Consider the following 24328-nt stretch of genomic DNA (forward strand, 5'->3'; position numbering starts at 1 on the left):
CTTGTCGGGGGTGTTATAAATTTTTAATTTACACTTGTTATTTTCAGAGTTGAAAAACCGCCGCCAAACTGTCTACCGCAAATGAGATTATACCGAGTCACCACGTCCAAGCGCTAATAGGTAAGGAAAAAATATACTTAATACTTTTAAGCATAATTTGTATATTTAATACACGGGGTAACTTTAATTAGCTTAACTTGCCATTTTTTCCGTAAAGGAAATAACTAATAACTTTATTGTACTCATACAACTAATTTTAAATATTTCCCATAGCTATTATGAACATTTTTTGGGTAAAACTTTATTCAGTTCTGTTGCAATTTTTGCATTGCTTTGTTGATGTCAAAAAAAAAGCGTTGTCTTATTGGTTGTGCCTGGACTGCTGTTTCGTTAATCCATTAAGTTATTACTTACTATAATAATTTTATTCATATTTATTTATTTATGCATTGAAATAAAAAAACACTTATTTTATACTTGTATATCAAATAACTATTAAAATAGCAAACTGAAACGGACTAGTACGAGAAGTTGCTAATAGGTGGTAGGTAAGTTACTTATAGGTGGTACAAGAGCATTGAAATAATTGCCAGTAAGACGCTGTGTTTGCGAGATAAAATTAATTCCGCCAATGTACCGCGAGTATAAAGGGCGATGGCTAAACTTTATAATGGCTTATTATAATAAACGTGGTCCGCTGTTACACGGGCTGACCCAAGGCTGCGATTAGTCGGCTACTAGAGGGGCTATCGCTTTAGAACAACACGCTATGGTATGAATGTAGAGCCACTAGAAGAGCGGTTAAAAATAAGATTTAATTGAACTTCCTTTCTAGCCATCAAGCAAGTACCGAACGGGCGCCCTCCCGTGTTTGGTGTTTGGTGGGGCCATGGGCAAGTTCCCAACGAGTCACACTCAATCGTATCATAGTGTGACTCGTTGGAAACTGAAATTGTTTTCCCATCGAGTCACACTGTTACTAATTATAACCTTTCATCTATTGGCATTCTCAACGGGTCACACTGTAACTGTGACTGTGAATCGATGGGAAAAAATCGATGTATTTTCAACAAGTCATACTGTTACATGGCTGGGTGTGAGTTGTGACTCGTTGGGAACCTATCCAGAAAGGTGTTTTAGACCCCAATGTCTCTTCTAGAGACACAATACGTATCCACGTACTAATATCGTTCACGACTGTCGGTGTAACTGCATACGCGTAACATATTTCGATGTGCTGTGGCAAATGGCCATCGCGTGGAAATTTCTCGGTATTCCAACGATTTTCCACCTTAGTACCATGCAAATTAAAGCAAATTATACGACATTCTTGTAGATTAAACACATCTACGGTCCGAAATGGGCAGGCGCGTGTTAACAGGCCTAGCCTAAATCAAACTAGGCGCTTCCAAGAAAAGCTACGGAATTTCTAAGAAGAAAGTGAGATAACGCGATAAAGGTCCAGATTAGATCTAGAGCAGTTGCATATTTGAATGATTGAATTAGTAGCTCATTTAATCATAGCCTCATCAGATGACAGAAGGGCTGGCTCATTTTTTGCGTAATGGATCACCTGGCTGTCCCGCACGGAAATGCAGCCAGTATTCTTGGCACCATTCCACGCGGGCATTATTGTATAGTAATTATATAAGGCTAGCCTTGAGACTCATTTATATTATATTTTATTTTATTTATAAATATAAATTGTACAGAAAGTGCTCTATAAATTAAACAAATGATGATTAAAATGCCCATTGCAACTAACGCAATAATATACAACCATACATAAATTAAACAATAAATAGAACAAAACTAAATACTTATTATATGAATTATACCTAATTAGAACTCTTTATGGATTTCATTATGTAGGTAGGTACATAGTATTTTTAATTTAAAGAAAAATCTAAAGATATATATATAAATAGAAGATATATATTGTAATCAAAGTCTTTGTAATTTTTCTTGCTTTAAAACAGTTATAAAGTTATAAGCTATAAAACAGTTAAATTTATTCAAGAATACCATTGTTTTTTGTACAACAAAATGGGTTAGTGTATTACATATCTAGCTATAATATCATGCCGTAATTCATCAAATATAATTTAAATTCCTCATTATATATTGATATCATAGCATTTTGACACGCGTCTTGTAATGACCTCTAGTCACGCTATACCTACTCGTGCCGTAGCAAAGGCAAGGTAAGAACAACTTTTACCTTGTACTAAAAATATTTGTATAATATAAGAATGGCCTAATTATACGACGAACAAAACACTTCTCTGCTGGTCTATTACGAAAAAGATGCATTTTGGAAAATACAGCTCCCTGTTCCTTGAATCTGCGTCAGTGAGCTTTGAGCCTTAGATACCTTTACAGTTATTTTGTAAAAAAAAACTTACAGCCACGAGGGCTCAGCCGGAATAAAAATGTTGTAAACAAAACAAAACATTTTTTTTAATTTAGATTTACGAAACTATTTAACAACATGACAATTTAGCGTCCAGTGATGTAGTTATTAGAGATGTTTAGTATTAGCCAAATGCCCTTAAATAGTCTACCTGTCTACGCAGAGCGCACCTTCGCATACTTTACATAGCTTAATGTAAATACGGAATCGTGCAATAAACTTGTTGGTACGCTCATTATAAGATGCTTTTACACTTACACTTCATACAACAAAAACATGATCGTTTTATACTCGCACGTTTAATGTTTTTCTATCACGAGCCACAAGAAAGCTCGAAAATAAAAACTAAAACTAAAACTATAAAACTATTTAATAATCTGATGGTTGCGACTTCGTCCACCTGGATTTAGGTTTTGAAATCCCTTGGAAACTCTTTGATTTTCCGGGATAAAAAAGCCTATTTCACTCTCCAGGTCATATAATTTTTCACATACGATCGTTTGCTTTCATTGACCCACCCGGCAGGTGCCATCTATTATTTATAATTTTCCTTAAAATGAGAAAAATATCAAATAAATAGTGATTCTGTCATTTTTAAATAACTATGAGTTTATATATAAAATTACAAATAATGGCATCATATTGAACTCTGTTAAAAACTACCCAAGGCCACAAAGTTAAAAAGTTAAAACTATACCCAAATCGTGTAGCAACAAAGTACCTATTGCATTATGAAGATTACATCTAATCATTTCAAATTATAGTCCGGGCATTACAAGTGCTCCATAATGTTAGACTTTTATTAAATAGGTATTGCATTTTATTAATCCAATCTTGATCATATTTTTGCATGCCTACCTTTATGGGTAGCAATTACAAAATCTACTGAAAATAGTACTTAATAAATTAATTTTCATTTTTCTAACCAGCCAGTTTGTATATTGGCAAAAAATGACAAAAATCTGTTTTGAAATTTTAAAAAACCTAATCCTTTCCAACTCACTTGAAACACTTAGGTACTTATAAGAATTAAAATAGCGTGATGCAACTTCATCATATTATACATACCAGCAGGTAAAATATTTGCTTTGTCCTTACATTCTAAAGATGCATTAAGAAACAACCTCGTTAATCTATTACCATACACGGTACATTATCGATTGAATTATATAAATAAAAGAGTACAGCCAAGAGTACAGCATATTTTTACGACGTACATAAGCATTACATCAAGCTCATAGGGCGTTGATAAGTTTATTGTTATATAATTAAAATAGTTTCCTACGATTGTAGAGGTAATCAAAAAACTGAACTAAATAATCATTTTTTATCAAATATTTCGTTCCTGAAATACCTACTAGCTGTTAGAGTAGGGCTAAGAAAATTTCCATCAAGTATATAAAATTCGTCCAACTCAATTCTATGTACCCCAAATAAGTTCAACAATTTATCCATATAAAGGTAACAAATAAACGACCAGACAGATGGTAGACACTATCGTAGATGTCGTCGTTTTAACTGATAACTAGACGTTTACATACTCGGTCTCTTGCAAGGATTTCCAAATAACACATCCAATGCTGCTTGTATCCAGAGAGAGGCACTGTGTGTCCACAAAATATGATCTCAATCATTTGTTTACCTGAACACACATCACAATTTATTTTTCTGTTGAAACAAAACAATATTATTAATTAGTTAATAATTAATTGGTCATTACAAACAGCTACTTTTATAATTAATAACTACTTCTGAGTAAACCGAAACAAAATTGTAATTTTGGCCTTATTTTTTTAAATGTATATTATATTACAAATAAATGAATAAAATAAATACGAAACTCTGTCTATCTGTCTGTCTCTTTATCTGTTCGTCTATTGCCTTGTCACGTTTATCCGCTGAACTGATTTTGACAAAAGCTACAGAAAGAGGCATCCTACAGGATGACAAACATAAGCTCCTCTTTATTTAAAAAATAAATCAAAGTGTTCCCTCAGGACTTTGAAAAATCTAAATCTACGCGGACGGAATTATTGCCATCATCTAGTTCTAATGTTACAATTGAACTTAGGTGTAGGTAGAATCGCATTACTAGTTAATGATATAATTGCGAAAGTGTGTTTGTTTTTTAGTTTGTCCACACCACCACAGACCAACGGATCAACGTGATTCTTGCTTAGATAATATAGTCATAGTGTCATAGGCTACTTTTTAGCTCGGTTGGTCACAAATTCCCACGGCTTTTCTAAAATTGAAATCGACATGAATGAAGTTACAGGCACCATAATATAATGTTACAGATTTATAGCTATCATCGCAATTTAATATGTCTGGATATCAGAATGGAGTGCGCTTATAACATCTCTATTTAAGTTATTTTGGACCCGTACCCCTAATTGGCTTGTGAGAACGGAATTCTAAAATCGTACTGCTTTACAGTTCTGGGTAGAATATAAATATGGATAGATAGACTACACCAGGCACATACAGTTACGATGTTCATCATTTACGCTGCCGGTACGAAAAATACCAAGCGCCATATCAATAACTCCTTACTAATGTTAATAATACTCCACATACATGTCACTATTCTTGAAACTGTTTACAAAATCTGTCATCACAAATGAATCTCTCTCGGATATAGACTAAACTAAACAAATCACTGACTATTAATACACGCTGGACCTGCGATTGCCGATCTGTTTTTGAAGCAAATTGATTTTTGCTATTTTTGGCGCCCATAGCCGTGGCGAGCGTACTTGGAACTAAATTTTAATGAGGAGGCATCTGTCAACATAGCTGTCAACATCTGTTAACACGAAAACCGTTTGACATAAAGTGCTAATTTTGATTCCCTATATGCACGGTGCAGTGGGGTTCTTTAATTAGGCACAAAAAAAATTAGACCACATGTCTTCCAGCATACTTGTGTATGTTTGTTTCAGAAACTAATACAATATGCTAAGGCTAATTTATTAGTGTCTGCAATAAATAGCCGAGAAAATAACGTGTCACGAAGATAGAACATTGTACACACTATATTCCCATGCTCTACAATAAAACAGACTGTTTATTGGTTTGAAGGAAGAACTTTGTAAATATTGCATTCGATCTTGTAAATTCTATTCAATCTGTTGCCGTAAATAAGAGAAAGCGAGACTTTATCCGTACATTGATAAAATAATATTAAAGCACTGCAACGAGTAAACCTTTTACCTATCCTTTTAGATTTTTTTACCCGACGCGACTGCGGCAAAGCCAAAAGGAAGGGTTATGATTTTAGCAGTCTATGTATGTATGTGTGTATGTTTGTATCCAGATTCTGTGTGTTCCACCGTAGCGCCTAAACTAATGGGCCGATGTTGATGAATGAGGTGTCAATCGATTCGTCGTAAAGGTTCGGGTGCCATAGGCTACATTCTATATGAAAAAATAATTTTATAATAATGATGTAATAAATGCTTTAGTGTGTCTGTCTGTTTCCTAGCTTTTTACGGCCCATTCATTTGACTAAATTTGTTGAAACTTGGTACAGAGATAGCTTGCATTCCGGAGAAGAACAGACTGTTTTTTGCCTGGAACATCAAAGAGCTCTCACGGAATTTTAAAAAACGTAACCGAAAAAATCTGCATTTGGCCATAGTGGACTATAGCAAAACATTTTTAACTACTAAGAAATAACAGCTTTGCCGGCAGTGCATCACACTTTTCAATCCTTAAATACTCCGGAATGCGACAGCATCGTAACGAGTCAGTACTTAAATAAAAAAGAGATACGTAGCAGTTGCCCGTTTCACTTTTCTATAAAGGCGTCTCAGCACGCGACCAGCTTTATCAAACAACATTGTGGACTAGCCCACTTTCCCGATATATCGAAAGCAACGGATCCATGGTATTTGCGGTTTCCTACAATCGAATACCACGCGGTTTTGCCTCGCCAATAGGGTAGCCATCTAGTTCCGACTCTGTGGAAATAAGCGAAATTTTAAAACACTATTTTTTATATTATTAGAGCTTGAATAAATAAAATATAATATAAAATAAAAAATGTTAAAACATAATATATTCTGAAAGATTTCCATGAGGTTTGCGGTATACGTGATATTTTCTAAATCTTATTTGTTTTGGAGCCATAAATATCTACCTCTCTACGAGTACCCAATCTCTTTTCCGCGCAGTAGCAACCAAGGCCCTAAATCCTAATGGTTGCCAACTTCCGATAGGAGACGGCACTTCAAGAAGAAGAAGAAGAATGATAGATGATAAAATTATACAGCAGTACGCGCCGGGTGTTACTAAAAGTTATGTAACTGGGTCTCAACTTTGCCTAAGCGCTGGTGAACCTAGTCACCACCTACTATCATCGACTCTCCCTTGCCCGTCTTTGTTTATTATATTTAATTTGCGTATATCACTCGGAGAGGAAATCTCGAAGGCTTGTTTATAACCCGGCTCGTTAAGCTAACTGAAATTTACTAGGTGTTTTACATGGCAATTCCATTAATGTACGCACATTATTGTGCGTTTGAATATTTATTTAATCGCTTTTGTTCATTGAATATTGCTTAAATCCTACAGTGAATGTTACCTATCGTAAAAATGCATACTATAATAGAAAATATTAACTTTTCCATAGTAAAAACATATAACAATAGATAAGGCCTGCCACTTTGTCCGCGTGGGTTTAGGTTTTTAATAATTCCAGGTACAAAAATAGCGTACCTACCTCTACGTATCTCTATACCTACTTTTGTCAAAATCGACTAAACGGATGGGTCGTGAAAAGGTTACAGTCAGACAGACGTACTTTTGCATTTATAATATTAAGTATGAATATGAAAAATATATCCAATATTAAGGGAATTTCTACAGAATAAAGAAAAACTTGTGTTTGTATTCATGGAGTCATGACCCTAATTAATATCTAGAAAACCTGTAGATGGTAATGTTAGGTATAATAATAAAATAAGTTCCATAATATTAGTTAGTTTAGCTTGCATTTAGTTCTCGAGTGTTGACATATAAATATATTATGAATAGATTTATTTGCAAATGTTGGCACCCTATTTCGTTAATAAATTAACTACATTTCAAACACTGATTAGTAATCTCATACAGAGATAACTCAGCTAGTCTGTTTATTGCATGTCTTGAGTACTTATTTAAATACAAGTTTACCTTTATAAAATGGCATTGTAAAGGCAAGAGGAGCGATAAATTTTCATTAGGAAAATCTATGGCAATAAAATAAAAAACATAACGGCCCGCGTCCTCATATTATTCTAAATCGACAACACTTATTTCCTTTTGAATTAATTAAAATAATCCTACCACTATTCCTTATCTCTAGTAGTAAAGTGAGACCGGCGTGATCCCTTATAAAGTCATTGGAGGCGTCAAAACGCGTCGAATGCAGTAAAATATGTGGATATGCAAATGGTTAGATAAAAGAAGGTTGTAATATGCAAACCTAATGATACAGACAGCACACTCCGGGAAAATATTATAAACTGGTTTAGTGTCGCCGCAGATATAGCTTACTGCATTGCGAACTTATTTTGAACAACTTCATTGAGATCGCGTAAAGAACTGCACTCGAAACTCGTAGACTAATAGCTCGTTCGCACAGGCTGCGTAAGCGTAGACGTAGCGTTGTAATGTTTGGAACTGTATGAAACATAGCACACCGCTTGCGTAAAGCTTGGACTTATGCGGAACCCGGTGTGTTAGGGGTTTACGCGCGTCACGTGTACGCAATTGGTGTGAATCGGCCTTTAAGCCTGAAACACACAACGAGTGGTGGCAGTATGTGCAACGCGGCTCCTAGACGAAATATAGGTGTGGCGTACAGGTCGTAGAGGCATAAAGTCATTGTATACCCTCTTAATATAACCTATAGACGTATATCTTACGCTAAAAAAACTTATTTTTAACCCCCGACCAAAAAGAGGGGTGTTATAAGTTTGACGTGTATATCTGTGTATCTGTTTGTGGCATCGTAGCTCCAAAACTAATGAACCGATTTTAATTTAGTTTTTTTTTTTTGTTTGAGTGTTCTTAACTATAATCGAAGGAAATCGGTTCAGCCGTTTGAAAGTTATCAGCTCTTTTCTAGTTACTATACGTATAACCTTCACTTGTCGGGGGTGTTATAATTTTTTTATTTACACTTGTAAACTACTTAAACTACGTAGCTCGGACCTGAAGCAGTCAATAATTTCCAAAAAAAAAGTTGCTTTCATTTTATTCTACTTATCTATTTGGGACAACTAAATTATTTTTTAGACAACTATAACTACGAATCGAGAAATATTTTAGCAAGTAGTTTCTCTTTTGTACAATTTACGCAAAAAGCACCGTTTTAAATTACATAACTCGGTTATTACAACACAATAACATCCCGCGGTTTCATAAACTTAATCTAATAAATTCATAAACAACCAAAAAACTTGGCCACCAGTCAAAGCATTCAAAGCGAAGTGAAATACAACAGAAATGCCTTAAATCACGATTCACTCACGCGTAAAATGGCCAGCAAAAAGCATTAGCTAGAATTTCTTCTTCTTATTTTATTAATTTGTTAACACAATTTACCGAAATCTACTTTTACATCCATTTGCTCGAAAGCCGAACCGTGTGCATCTACCGTAGGTACTTATATACAAGAAACAGACAAATTTTATAGCTTTTAGCACGATTGACAAAGTTAGTTTTTTATGTCCTAAAACAGACAGACAGACAGACAACAAAGTGACCCTATAAGGGTTCCATTTTTCCTTTTGAGGTACGGAACCCTATATATATGGAATATATTTTATGGGCCACTTTACAAAGACTCAAAGCCATCAAGCGAATTGCCAATATAAAATTTTCTTCCTTACAACATCTTATAATTTAATACATCAGGGCCCGAACAGCAGCGTAAATCTCTAAAACAACATTCACGCATTTAATGATCTAATATCTGGAGCAGTCGTAAGTTGACTGACAGATAAGTGATTGTGGAATTTGTTACCATCGTAAACTTGCTCGTTATCATAATATTGGATATATTGAGCCACACCTATATCCCACTGTAATTATATAAAGTAAGAGCGATAATACACGTGCACGATAACACACTGTCTTTAATACACAAGGTGCAACCAGAACGCTAGCAAAAACTTAGGGTGAATATCATACTACCTAAACACAATCCAATTCCAGTGACCATTTACCTTATTTTGTAGTTTTAGTGATTTAGTATTTTTCAAACCCGCAATGGCAAAACTCGGGTCAGTGCCCCGTCTACGACGCGGCATTGACCCCAAGTGGCGTATTTACGTAACTTTCGTCGACCTCTAGCGTCAGTCTGATGTTTTACTTGCAATATATTATGAACTTTTAAAAAATACAGGATTTACTGTACGAGTTACAAATTATAAATTAATCAAAATAGTATAATCATAAATTACAAATTAAGGTGTACAAAAAATTTGATCTTTGAAACATAAACAACAAACAGATTAAAAAATTAAATAAACACCGCATCATTCAACCAATTGCATTATTCTTGTGATTTGATGATTAGCTATAGAATCGAAATCTTACGAATTTGGTAACCAATTCCAAGAAGTGCCCGCGAAACTGCGACTTCAATAAAGAAAAATATTTGGCAACAGCAACTCTGTCGTTGTTTATACCAACTATGCAGCAGATTCTTTTCTATTTAATAAAAGAAAAAATTTGTTCATTTATAATTCTAAATTATGGATAATCTGTTTCATTCTTTATCTGTCCCGGAAACCTAAAGACATCTGCTCGTCTTATTTTATATGTGGTTCTTAAATATAAGAGCTACCCTCTAAGTGCGCTCTAAAACGGCTTTACTGTATCCATCACTAGCTGATACCCGCGATTTCGTTCGCGTGGATGTCGGTTTTTTAAAAATCCCGTGGGAACGCTTTGATTTTCCCGGATAAAAAGTAGCATGTGCTAATCCAGGGTATAATCTATCTCCATAATGAATTTCAGCCCAATCCGTCCAGTAGTTTTTGCGTGAAGGAGTAACAAACATACACACACACAAACACACACACACATACACACAAACTTTCGCCTTTATAATATTAGTGTGATACTGTACTTACCTACCTAACAAACACTATATTTTTTTTACTATAACGAAAACCAGACCAAAATAGTTTTTATAATACTAATTACTGCTGTCAACGTTACTCAAACTAGTGTTACGCATATTTTCCATAAGCACGTTACAAAAAAGGGTATATAGTATTAACGCTTATTGGTTTCATCACGAGCGTAAAAAAGCTACTCGAACTCATACATCAGTGCTATAATGAAGCGTGCGCTTTCAAAGTGATAGAGTTTGTTCCATTTGGATACTAAAACCAATAAATAATTGCATTCGATTTTATTTTTAAATGCATAAATCCAGTATCCATACTATTATCATGAATGCGAAATTGTGTCTGTCTGTCTGGTAGGTTTTTCCACCCAACAATTTAACCGATTTTGATGAAATTTGGTGCAGAGCTTAGGTACATCTCGAAGATGACATAGGTAGGGTACTTTTCATCCTGGAAAATCAAAGAGTTCCCACGGGATTCTCAAAAGTCCATACCTTTAGCCCATTTATGTGTTTAGTACAAAAGTAGCTTGCGTCCTAGAAATTGGCACCCACCGGCATCTGTTTATCCTGGAAAATCAAAGAGTTCCCACGGGATTTTTGAAAAACAAATCACTTGGATAAAATCGTGGGTATCATCCAGTTATAATGTATTTAATCCATTATAGCACTTTGATTGATTTTATCGATTTCTTGCTCTTGTAGGGTAGAGGCCTTTAAAGCTGATGACTGTTTTACGATATTATTTATGTTTATACGTAGTTGAGCTATCACGACGTCGTAAGTGATGCACTAAACCGCGTGCCCAAGTCACGGCGATGCCATAAGTGCCTTGAAGTATTTATTTCGCCTCAGTCGGCCATGTTCCTCTCTTGCATGCTGACACACTTTAATTTTTCTCATATACCATCTGCCCTGAAACTTTTGCCTATACATAAAAGCAAATAATATGCTCCACCGTGTTATAAACTGTCCTATATTATTATTTTCAATAGTGAGATGGGGAGCAAAGCGTTTAAACCTAAAGGGACAGAACAAATATTACATATTTCAAAAATGTTCGTTTATTTTGAGTATTGAAACATAAGAACGTCTGTGGAAAATGAACCTAAACAAGTTTTAAGTTTTGATTTCACTCAATTTTAGGATTTAGGTTTTTCGAAATCCTGTGGGAATTTTTTGGTATTCGGGATAAAAAGTAGCCTATGTGCTAATCCAAGATATTATAATATTAGTGTGATGTGATAGTGTGATTTTATAGTGTCTCGATGTCGCATAGATAAAAAAATGTAGGTAAAGACCGTATTATCTAAGCAGTTAGTGTTTTAGAGCTGGGACGAACACCACGGGTGAAGACGGAGCAAATCACCCGCAGCACTTATAACGGCGCAGTGGCTTCGGCACGCGCGAGAAAGCATCAATTACCAGGTCGTGATCGCTCCCGACTACTTGCTATATAAATAAAACTAGTAGAGTTAAGGCTCTACTACATTAAATGATATAACCGTGACTGTGACTTCACGTGAGTAACTGTGACAAATGCCGTGACCAAATTCTTTTGTAGTTCGATCTCTCTATATCGAGCGAAAGTCAGTTTCGATAAATAGGTAGGATAATAGGTACTGACAACTGTAAGGTTATTTTTAAAAATTGATTTGAGTTGTCAAAAATAATATAAAATTATTAATTTATCTAATGCAGGTAGTTTGATAAAATCGATATTTGGCTCATTCGATGTCATACAATCTGTTACTAGGAGGCCGACAAGATTGAACTTGCATAAATACGGGTGTTTCGAAGGTTTTAATTCAGTCTCCTTCCGAGATTCGGAGCGATATCGCATATTTTCGGTATTTGGATTGTGAACTGAATAATTAGATGTTGTGATAGCAATCACGCTCTAATTAAATTATTTATTTTGTCATTAGTTTGTTTAGATTAAAACTCTCGGATAACCTCTACACATTGAACCTGATGTTTTTTGTGTTGGTTTGAGAGGACATTCCAATAATTCGATAAAAATATTTAAATAATACCTGCTTTTCTGAGTGACGCCAATAATTCAGAAGCGGGACGTGTCTCACGTTGTCTTAATTTCGCTTTGGTATCTTTTTGTAAACAACCCACATTTGATTAAAATTTTTATTGAGTTTGATTTGGTGATTAAAATTTTTAGTTTTTTTTTAAGAATTTAGTCTTTTGTGAAGTGGAGTGGAAAGTAATTTGCAATAAGTGGTTCAGATTTTGTATACATCGAATGAGAAGTTAGTCGTTTGGATTTATTGTTGACTTGATATTAAAACTGAGAGTTCGGCAGTTCAAGGGTAGGTTTTAATGATTTGACGGAGGGCAGGATAGCCCATGATTTGGATTTGACTTAGGGCAAGGAAGCCCGCGACTGACATGACAAGATTGATTAGAAACACGAGGACGTGTTAAATTCAGGACGGCCGAACTGTAAGGTTATTTTTAAAAATTGATTTGAGTTGTCAAAAATAATATAAAATTATTAATTTATCTAATGCAGGTAGTTTGATAAAATCGATATTTGGCTCATTCGATGTCATACAATCTGTTACTAGGAGGCCGACAAGATTGAACTTGCATAAATACGGGTGTTTCGAAGGTTTTAATTCAGTCTCCTTCCGAGATTCGGAGCGATATCGCATATTTTCGGTATTTGGATTGTGAACTGAATAATTAGATGTTGTGATAGCAATCACGCTCTAATTAAATTATTTATTTTGTCATTAGTTTGTTTAGATTAAAACTCTCGGATAACCTCTACACATTGAACCTGATGTTTTTTGTGTTGGTTTGAGAGGACATTCCAATAATTCGATAAAAATATTTAAATAATACCTGCTTTTCTGAGTGACGCCAATACTACAGATGCATAAAAAATACTAATACGTTATAGACTTTTTTTTATAGAAATATCGAGCAATCGAGCATGCGTCATCTGATGTTAAGTGATTATTACCACCGTCCATGAACATTTGCAGCGCCAGAAGAACTGGCAATGCGATTGAAATGCCGGCCTTTCAGAAATTTGTAGTAAATACTGGCTATCGTTAAAAATGAGCAGCCATGTCTCTTTATTGAAACAGTGGGTTTAAATAAAAAGAGCAAATCAGTATAATCGCCCAAATTTATTATATCACTTCACTAAACACACTAATACAAATCACTCATTGCTTTATTACTATTGTTACTTTGTTACTATTTATATAATTTACACTTGTTTACACAAATGGACATAGTTTCAGCTTACAATGCGTACGATAGAACAATAATCATAAAAATGAGCTCGCATAGCTTTATATGGCGTTATCCCCACCGAAGGGATTCGGCAGTGGTGGCGGAGTTGCGTTCGGCTGTCAATGGCGCTGGCGTTGATTGGCTGTCATGGCGGCAGTAGGCTATGATTGGCCGTCTTGGCGGTTATCGGCTGTAACAGGCGGTGATTGGCCAGCTCGGCTTGACTCGGATAGTCTGGTTGGCGTTGGCGCGTTGCGATTGGCTGAGGCGGCGTGGCGTTACATTCGGCCGTCCTGAAACAATGAATTGCTCCCGCAATGGGAAAATGCTTGGTTAGCTTTCTGGTAGACAATAGCTCAACAAGTTCTTCGGTTTCAAGTTATTTATCGGAACAGTTAGCACTGTTGGATATAAGAGCCGTAGGCGCTGTGATATGGCTTTAAAGAGTCTGCTCAGGCATGTACAAGCTTCGTAGCCTCGAAACCCCTTAACACTTCGAGTTCTCTTAATGCCTACCAGCTTGGTTACGAAAATGAACCTGAGTAAATGCTATCAGTGTTTACTTCTATCGCAATGCTTGTGGGAACTTGCCACTAAATAACTAAATTCCTTTGTTATAATTAAATGAAATATTAATTTTGTCAGTTACATTATCTAGTTAGCTTTATCCTATCGCTTGCTATCCTTTACCGAGCATTTGCCTTGTTACGCATAACCATCCCGAGTTCGCTAATTTTACATTAATAGTAACATGGCATCGTGACCTAGGTAAATACCAAATTATGGATATCACATTCATTGAGAGTATTGTCAGTAGTCCAAATAATATCAGTTAACAGTTTGTCCAATCATTTTATTCGCAGTTTCGCTAGGACCTGTGGCACAACGCGTTTAACATGGTCTGGTTAGTGCTTGGATTGGCTTGACTAGGCACTTGACTCGTGGTAGTATCATGGAGGTCAAAACATACCTAACTATTAATCAGTCGACACTCGGAAACTCTAAAATGTCTACTAGTAAAAGCATTCTTATGCTCACTTTATAAGTTTACTAGGATGTCCAAATAAGGCAAATTATGTATAATATTCTACGAAACTGATCGTTTTCGGCTAATAACAAATTTTGCAAAAGCATCTGTAATAATCAAATTGTACCTACACTACTGATGAGCGATATCCTTTCGCTGTCTTACAAAATGGTTTTACAAAATGTGGTCAGTATGAACTCTACAAAATTTTAATCCAATGCCATCGGTCTGTGATCTAAACTGCAATCTTATCTACTTTAAAACCAAGACGAAACAAAAGAACATTATTTAATTTATAAATTATTATCGTTTTCAGTTGTACTGTTTTTCCACGTTTTACTTTAGAGACATTTTTGAAAGAAAAACCGTCAACAGACTGGCTTGTAGAAAGGAAAATAGCTTGTAAATAGCTTCTCGTGAAGCTGTGAATGCTATTACTCTGACTTGAAAAGGAATCTCACTTAAATCCTTGCAGGGAGATCTCTCAACGAGCAACGAGATGAAAGTACTCCTATCGAAAGTAAAACTTGGCTTTCGAAAGTAAAAATTGGCTACCGAAAGTAAAAATTGGCTACCGAAAGTAAAAATTGGCTACCGAAAGTAAAAATTGGCTACCGAAAGTAAAACTTGGCTATTGAAAGTAAAACTTGGCTACCGAAAGTAAAACTTGGCTACCGAAAGTAAAACTTGGCTACCGAAAGTAAAACTTGGCTACCGAAAGTAAAACTTGGCTACCGAAAGTAAAACTTGGCTACCGAAAGTAAGACTTGGCTACCGAAAGTAAGACCTGGCTGCAGAAAGTAAGACCTGGCTGCAGAAAGTAAGACCTGGCTGCAGAAAGTAAGACCTGGCTGCAGAAAGTAAGACCTGGCTGCAGAAAGTAAGACCTGGCTGCAGAAAGTAAGACCTGGCTGCAGAAAGTAAGACCTGGCTGCAGAAAGTAAGACCTGGCAGCAGAAAGTAAGACTTGGCAGCAGAAAGTAAGACTTGGCAGCAGAAAGTAAGACTTGGCAGCAGAAAGTAAGACTTGGCTGCAGAAAGTAAGACTTGGCTGCAGAAAGTAAGACTTGGCTGCAGAAAGTAAGACTTGGCTGCAGAAAGTAAGACTTGGCTGCAGAAAGTAAGACTTGGCTGCAGAAAGTAAGACTTGGCTGCAGAAAGTAAGACTTGGCTGCAGAAAGTAAGACTTGGCTGCAGAAAGTAAGACTTGGCTGCAGAACGTAAGACTTGGCTACTGTCTTCACTTCGGCATCTATGTAATTCCGAAAACAGTTCACGATTGAATTTAGGTAATACAGGATCATCAGTCAAATAACAGTTTTCTATTCCATTCCTATTCCCTACTATGTAAGCTACATAACCAGGCAGGCATACTAACACCAACTGAACTCAAGATATTATGTAAAACGTCAGTCTAGTCGGCTTAGTGAAAATTCTTACGGTACGTCCGGTCCACCTGACTAACAATGAACGGCACAAAGCTATATCATGGTTATAATTAAAAGTGCCACTTGAACTTTCTACTTACATTATGATTGGACCGACAATCTTAAGGTAGAATGATGAAATTGACTCGATTGAAAGCTTGTTGGCAAAAGTACGTAACATACATGCTGCCTACAAGCACTACTTTTTTTCTAAAATGACAAAAGCATTATCAAAATCATAAGGATATCTAACTGGTAATAGTTATTATTACGTTTCCTCCAAGTGCCCAATTCTGCCTACATTACACTACCTATTTGTATTTACTCATACGCTGTGCCACTGGCTTGTATATTATACGAGACAGTTCCAAAGCCGTGAGTAAGATCTACTTACTATGCTCTCAATCATTCAAAGAATGTGATTTAAACTACAAGTTACAACACGTACAGACTTCATAAACACTAACTTTTAGTAAAAATAAAAGAACAGTCATACCATACAGCATAAACGCTTAACAGCGCTTATGTCACCCCAAATAGGCAACAATGCGGCGGCTTATAGATACCCATTGGCTGCAACCCTGCATCGTTAGCGCGCCACGATGTGGTGCCTCGCAGTGACGCGCTCGGCATCAGGCACACAGCACACAGCAAAGCATCAGTGGTGACCATCGTAGGCGATGACGTTTGCACTTCACGAACTCACCAAAAATTCCGAGAAAAGAAAGATAAACACAATATTATTGTTTGACTACAAGTAGCTCCCAGTCGATTTATAAAGCACGTCTGCCCCAATTATGAAGATCTATATTCATATTACATAACAATCATATAACCACATGAAAATCAATTTCACAAGAAACTCAAAAGTGAACATCATAAAACAATTCGATTTTACATTCAAATTGCGATCGCCATGCTATATGCAAAACTGGGTTTGAGCACACTGAAAGTGTTCATCAACCGATTCTGACGTAAATGATATTATTGTACCCTTAAAAATAATTTACAGGTACCCCACACGTACCCCGTGTTGTCTGTATGACTGCAGCGGGAATATCACCGACGACGCGAAAAAAATAACATTAAAGGTTTATAGAACCTTATACTATAACTGAGCCTTGTGCAAATAAAAACACTAATAGCGTCAAAGCTTGTTTCTGGAAAACTTCTGGTTGAAATTTGCGGGTAGTCTGAGAACTATTGTTACCATCCGATATACTAGATCTTTTTTTTTTAATTAATTCCTGATCAGTATGTATTTGTGTCAGTTCATAACCACTCAACAATTTTAACCGATTTTGATAAATGATACGTCATTCGTCTTGATGGCGTGTGTGTCAATGGATATATAAAATTCTTTAAACAATCAATGTGGTGGATTTTATACGATTTAATGTAAGAGCCGAAAAATATGCAGCGCAAACTGCAGTCGGGAGTTTTTATTTTTTTATTATTTAACTTATTGAATTACTTGTTAACTTTTTCGTACCGGTAGCACTTGGTCATAATTTCCACATACTGGAAAGCACTACTACTAACCCACTAAGTACGTTTTCTAGAATTAAACTGCGAATTCAAATTGCGGGTATCTCGGCGAGATGCAACGTGAAAAGTGGATGGTTGAGCGGGTTTTTACCTGATTCGATAAAAAGTTGACTAAATCAATCGGTTGCAATTTTAGCATTAGTATTCACCGCCATTATTTTATCAGTTATATATATACAATACGTGTATTTTTGTTAGGAAAACTATAAATAAAACAATACACACAAATATCACATTTACAAAAATTAAAACTAAAACTCGTCGAGCTAGTTACCTTGCCTTACCCAAAACTAGAACAATTTATGGCAGAAAAACCCTTACCTATGAAGGAGCTAAACTGTACATCAAAATACCTGCACACATAAAAAAAATGTACACTCATTCAATCCATTTAAAACTGAATTAGCTGCTCACACTATGAGTAATGCGAATTACTTCAACAAATGCGCTGAATGAGTACTTAATTAAATGGCGAATATTGTAAACTTTATTTTCTTAGAATTAAGTTCTTATGTAAATGACTTTTTTTGTTTTTATGAGAATTAAACATCTTTAAACCTAAACCTTTATTTGACGGTCAGATATGCCACAAATTATAGTTATATTTATCTTCAGCTATCACTCAAACCATTCACTATCCGCGAGCGTATAATGACCACCTATCATAACCCGCGTGCTCTAATACTAATTTCATAACCTCAAACAGGGTGTTACAACAGGGTGGTGGGGTCAGTAGAGGTTACAAACACGATCAACCTCATTACACTATGCATCAATATCATTAAAAACGGGATTATTTGAAATGGAATAATGGATGGATCATACCTCAGTTATTACGCGTAGAAGTTGAGGGTAGGTTGCCATCGGGCGTAGAAACCATGCACGCTGCAGATGAATGTACCTCCGGTTCAAAACTCTTCTAAGGACCTTCCGGGCCCCAGAAGTGGACGATCTTCATTGTCGCTTGATTTTTACACGATGATTCGTTTCATCCTTGCGGATGAACAAAGTAGATGGCATGTCTTTGCCGACTCGTTAATAGGCGCGATTATGCATCATAACTTTCTTTATTTATCCCACTTCTGAGATGAAACAGTGGGTTTAAATAAAAAGAGCAAATCAGTATAATCGCCCAAATTTATTATATCACTTCACTAAACACACTAATACAAATCACTCATTGCTTTATTACTATTGTTACTTTGTTACTATTTATATAATTTACACTTGTTTACACAAATGGACATAGTTTCAGCTTACAATGCGTACGATAGAACAATAATCATAAAAATGAGCTCGCATAGCTTTATATGGCGTTATCCCCACCGAAGGGATTCGGCAGTGGTGGCGGAGTTGCGTTCGGCTGTCAATGGCGCTGGCGTTGATTGGCTGTCATGGCGGCAGTAGGCTATGATTGGCCGTCTTGGCGGTTATCGGCTGTAACAGGCGGTGATTGGCCAGCTCGGCTTGACTCGGATAGTCTGGTTGGCGTTGGCGCGTTGCGATTGGCTGAGGCGGCGTGGCGTTACATTTAAATAGGTAGGATAATAGGTACTGACTACAGATGCATAAAAAATACTAATACGTTATAGACTTTTTTTTATAGAAATATCGAGCAATCGAGCATGCGTCATCTGATGTTAAGTGATTATTACCACCGTCCATGAACATTTGCAGCGCCAGAAGAACTGGCAATGCGATTGAAATGCCGGCCTTTCAGAAATTTGTAGTAAATACTGGCTATCGTTAAAAATGAGCAGCCATGTCTCTTTATTTTAAAACTAGATAAAACCCACGACTTCATCCACGTGCGTGGATCTAGGTTGCAAAATCCCGTATCTTCGATATTCCAGGAAATTTACTACATCTGTGTCTAGGATGCACGCTATCTCTGTGTCAAATATTTATGATATCAGCAAGTTCATCCCCGTGGGAACTGTTTGATTTTCCGGGATAAAAGTTGCCTATGTCAATTATAGGGACGCAAGCTACCTCGGTACCTACCAAACATACAAATCGGTTAAACTGTTGGGCCGTGAAAAGGTAGCAGACAGATAGACAGACACACTTTCGCATTTATAATATTAGTATGAATTTCTACCTGTAACGATAAATACGTCTCACCTCTGTAACTAGCCATGCCTCGCCGTGGTGGCGCAATTGTGAAATGCTAGCCAAAAAGGTCTTCGGTTCAGACTGGTTATCTGTGATACCGATGATGATTCACCGGTGTAATTTGAACGAGATTAGAATATCGTAGAAGTATGTACGATTATTGCTATGATGCAACTTTTTAAATTACATATACCAAGTAACTGCTACAGATTCCGCGCATTAAATTTTATAGTGTTCAAACAACTTTAATAATTTTCCGAGATTACATACACTATGGAGAAATTATTTAGTTCATGAGGTAGTTTAATTGGGCGACTTCTTGCTCAATAATAATTATTATTGTCGATCTTTCTATGCTATTAGAGTAGCTTACTTGAATGTTGCAGCTGAAATTATAGGTAAATGGCATTAAATATTTTACAAACCTGATTTATGATTAATTTCAGAAATATTAAGCACTTTTTTGACTTAATAGAATCCGAGATAATCGTTATCCTACAAACTTTTAATTTAAAAATGATTTAACATTGCTTGAATTATCTTTAAGAAATCAAACGCTATTCATTTTTCTCTTCAAATGTTCGTATTTTTTGTGACATTGATATAAGCAGAACCGTGCGTAACGCCAATAAAAAAATCGTGTAAATTTTTCTAAAAAAAAACTAATAACGTACCAGAAATTCGTTAGAACTGCTACCAACTTATCCAATTTAACCGTAAACGATGGAATACTAATATATAAATGTAGATGGCGTTGAATGGGCACGCTCGGGCCACTCGTGACTCAGTAATGTGCGAGCAGCCACGCGCCCGCCGACATGTCATGTCACGGCAGAGCTGTAAGGCTGGCTGCAAACGAACGTACCATTTTATGATGGTACAAAGAAAATACTAGTACAGAAAATAATATAAATGGCACTAAATGGACACGCTCGGGTCACTCATGACTTTAAAATGTGCGAGCAGCTCTGCGCACGCCGCCCGACATGTCATCTCATGGTAGAGCTGTAAGGATGGCTACAAGGTATCTATCACGGTAGACCTGTTAGGCTGGTTACAAACGTACCCACCAAAAATATAATTAATTAATTAATATAAAATGTAGATGGCATTAAAAGGTCATGCTTGGGCCATAAGCATGATGACTTAGATGTGCGAGCAGCCACGCGTCAGCCACCATGTTATGTCACAATAGTGTAGTAAGGTTCGACACACTCGAGTCACTCTTGACTCAATGATGACTGAGTAGCCGTGACGAGTAATGTCACGGCAGAGCTGTGAGAGTGGCTATAAACGTACAAGCTTAGGATTTATAAACAATACTAGTATATAAATGTAGATGGGGTTGAATGTCAGACTTTAAAGGGTGGTCTGTTTAAATAAACATACCTGATTTAGAAACCAATAATAAATATAATCCCAGTCACAGTACACACGCGTGGTTTGTTTGTGGTTTCACACAATGTGCTCCCCAATAAATTAGGTCCAAAGTAGCACATAAACAGCGTAAGACCATGTTATGTGAAGATCTTTGCAAGAGATCTGTCGGTAAGATAACATTTTATTGCACAAAAAATTGTATGATTTCTACACTATGCAGTTAGCCTTAAGCCAGGAGACGTGTGCTAACGATTCTACCTTATACATATTAAGGTGATTGATTTGTTTTTGCTCCCGATCTGTTTGCTGACACTGACTAGGCTTATATTGCAATCAGTTTTCAACCAAATATTGAACGATAATATTCACAAATACTATAAATACTTAAAAATATAAATTACAAAACAGAAGTGTCATCCAAATCACTGTAACGAGGCAGGGTACCCAGAACGCTGGCTGCGTTTATCTCGTTGAATGGCTAGACTAATATGCTAACCAATATTGAATTCAAAATCTTGGTAATCGAATAATCTGCTCGTAATACTGTCGGCCTGAGGCTCTAGACGGGTGCTACGACCGCTAGTCTTCCTTTTTTTCGCATCCGTCCCATTTTCGCTTTCCTAACAATAGCCTTGGTCACGCAGAAGGCGATTGATTCGCTTTCGCTTCCCAGTGACGACACCCGTTAGGCCCTTGTTTTGCGATCAGCGACGCGGAAAATTTTTGATTCTTTTGTGAAATATCTTCAATTGTTTTTAATTTATATAATATGACCTTCCAAAGTTGTGTGAAGTTGGTTACATTATTCAATTAACGATATATACCTACGCTATGCACATAAACCAGGTTTCCAATACATGTACCATTTAGATAAAGCTTAATCCTGATATCCTAGCTTTTTCCCGCGGCTTCATCCGTGTACAGGAACTCTACAGTTTTTCGAGCTAATTTATAGCCTATAGCATTCATGATATGACTAACTATCCATTAGTTTTTCTGAATTCCGAAAGGTCGGTAGTTCAAGTCCCATCCGTTGCACTATTGTCGTACCTACTCCTAGCACAAGCTTTACGTTTAGTTGGAGGGGAAAGGGGAATATTGGTCATGATTAACATGGATGATATTCTTTTAAAAAAAAATAGTGATAGAATTTGAGATTCAGATCGTTATTTCCGGAGATTAGCCTCTACATACAAATTCACAAACTAACTTTTATTTCTTTATAATATCATAAATAATATTGATATAATTGTACTAATTAGTAGATGATTCCTGTGACTTCATCCGCGTGGATTTAGATTTTTAAAAAGTCCAGTAGGAACTCTGTTTTTCCGAGTTAAAAAGTAGCCTATGCCCGTCCCTGGGATGCAAATTTCCTCTGTACACAAACAGATGTTATTTTTAAAAAACCTATATCCATAAATCTAATTGGATAAAGTCGCGAACATCATCTAGTATTTTACTAAAAAAATAGTTAATGTTGACAAAATATAAGACGAATATTTTGCCTCGATAAGACATGAATAGAATGCTTCTTGTAAAGTGGTACTCCTACGCGCGGCATTAACAAAGAATAATATGTTTTTACAACTAAATGTCAAAACATTAACGATTCTCCATGTGAGTCATATAAGTAATATTATATAGTAATTACGCCTCAGGGCTATGTATTATTTAAACGAGACACTGGCAATTTAGCCACAACAGCAACGAGATCACTAGTTTTCCTTGTCTTCTCATTTGATCTAGAAACAAATTATATAACATTAACTTGCCTAGTTTAATGACGAGTATTATCATAAAAATGGAATATTGCCTGTTGGTACGTAGGTTACATTCAAATTGAAGTACGCAGTAGGTACGTGCGTGCCAATGGCATGTATTTATCTATCAAATCAATGCAAAATACCTTTGTTGTCCGCTTAGGTACATTATTCATCATTTGAACACTATAAACTTAAGACAAAAAAAGGCCAAAGACTTAAAGTACAGTATTTGACAGAGATATTCCCGATCGCTAATTCTATTTACATAAATTAATTATGACTACATAATTTGTATACAAGTAATAAGTAGATTCGTAATTTAAATTCAATTTTATTTCAGACTTCAAATAACATTTAAATTTTAACGGTGCAACAAAATTTTATAGGTTCATCTTAATGCAGAAAGCAATAATACCCGCTTAATATCGCTACATTAAAATAAACACCTTTAAAATAGTATTGCAAATATTGGCGTTAAAAAATCAAGTAGGTAGGTAAGGTAACCAAACACATTTAGTCTCGTAACACTTTTTAATAAGAAAAATAAAGGTTTTTAAATATTGTTTTATATGTACGAGTATGCAGGCACATGTATCAAAAAGTAACTTGACTTTCTTCCTAGAAATTTAAGAAAACAACAAACAAAATATAAGTCTAATACAAAATAGATTTTTTTAGGCACATGAATAATTATAAATTCTGGGTATTTTTTTTTTTAAACTTTTATCTAGTAATTGATAATTGGTTTTAAATTATTACCTAGTTTCCTTAAAATGATAGTCAAACTAAAGTAACTAAGACCTTTTCTCACACTCAATTGATGCTGCGTTGCGGCTAACACCACAGACAAAAGCTTGTAAATTATCAAATAATATTCGTATTCCGGCTTCCAGTAGGCGATCTCACCCAAAGGTCAGCTTCGAACAATCGGTCAGCTTCTATGTGGCTTACACCCTCAGGCAATCTCTCATTATCGGTACGAAACAAACAAATTCAATTAGGACTAAGAACACCGCTCAAAGACGCCGAAAACTACCGATCTTATCCAACGGGGTCATCGACATATCGAATTACGCACTAAAACATATTCGCCTTAAAAGTCTTTAAACATTCATTTTATGATATCATCTTCAAGAATTTTATTGAAAACTTTTAACGCAACTAGATATTACACAATACGATTTTTATTTTATTTTTTAAATCTTGAGTTAATTAATGACTTAATACAGATGCCATTTTAAATTGAGAATGAATAACTTCGCT

The 24328-nt window shown here is 35.8% G+C and overlaps 1 protein-coding gene across 2 annotated transcripts in view; it reads left to right on the top strand.

Annotated features, from left to right (window-relative positions):
• Positions 1 to 24328, top strand: part of LOC123873773 (transcription factor hamlet-like) — a 164517-nt gene that overhangs the window by 67369 nt on the left and 72820 nt on the right. For both annotated transcript variants that reach the window (XM_045918802.1, XM_045918803.1), the window contains one exon: positions 48 to 120. The gene's annotated coding sequence lies outside the window, so the exon portion shown is untranslated. The remainder of the gene's footprint in view (positions 1 to 47; positions 121 to 24328) is intronic.

The sequence above is a fragment of the Maniola jurtina genome, chromosome 17, assembly GCF_905333055.1.
Source record: "Maniola jurtina chromosome 17, ilManJurt1.1, whole genome shotgun sequence".
Lineage (NCBI taxonomy): Eukaryota > Metazoa > Arthropoda > Insecta > Lepidoptera > Nymphalidae > Maniola > Maniola jurtina.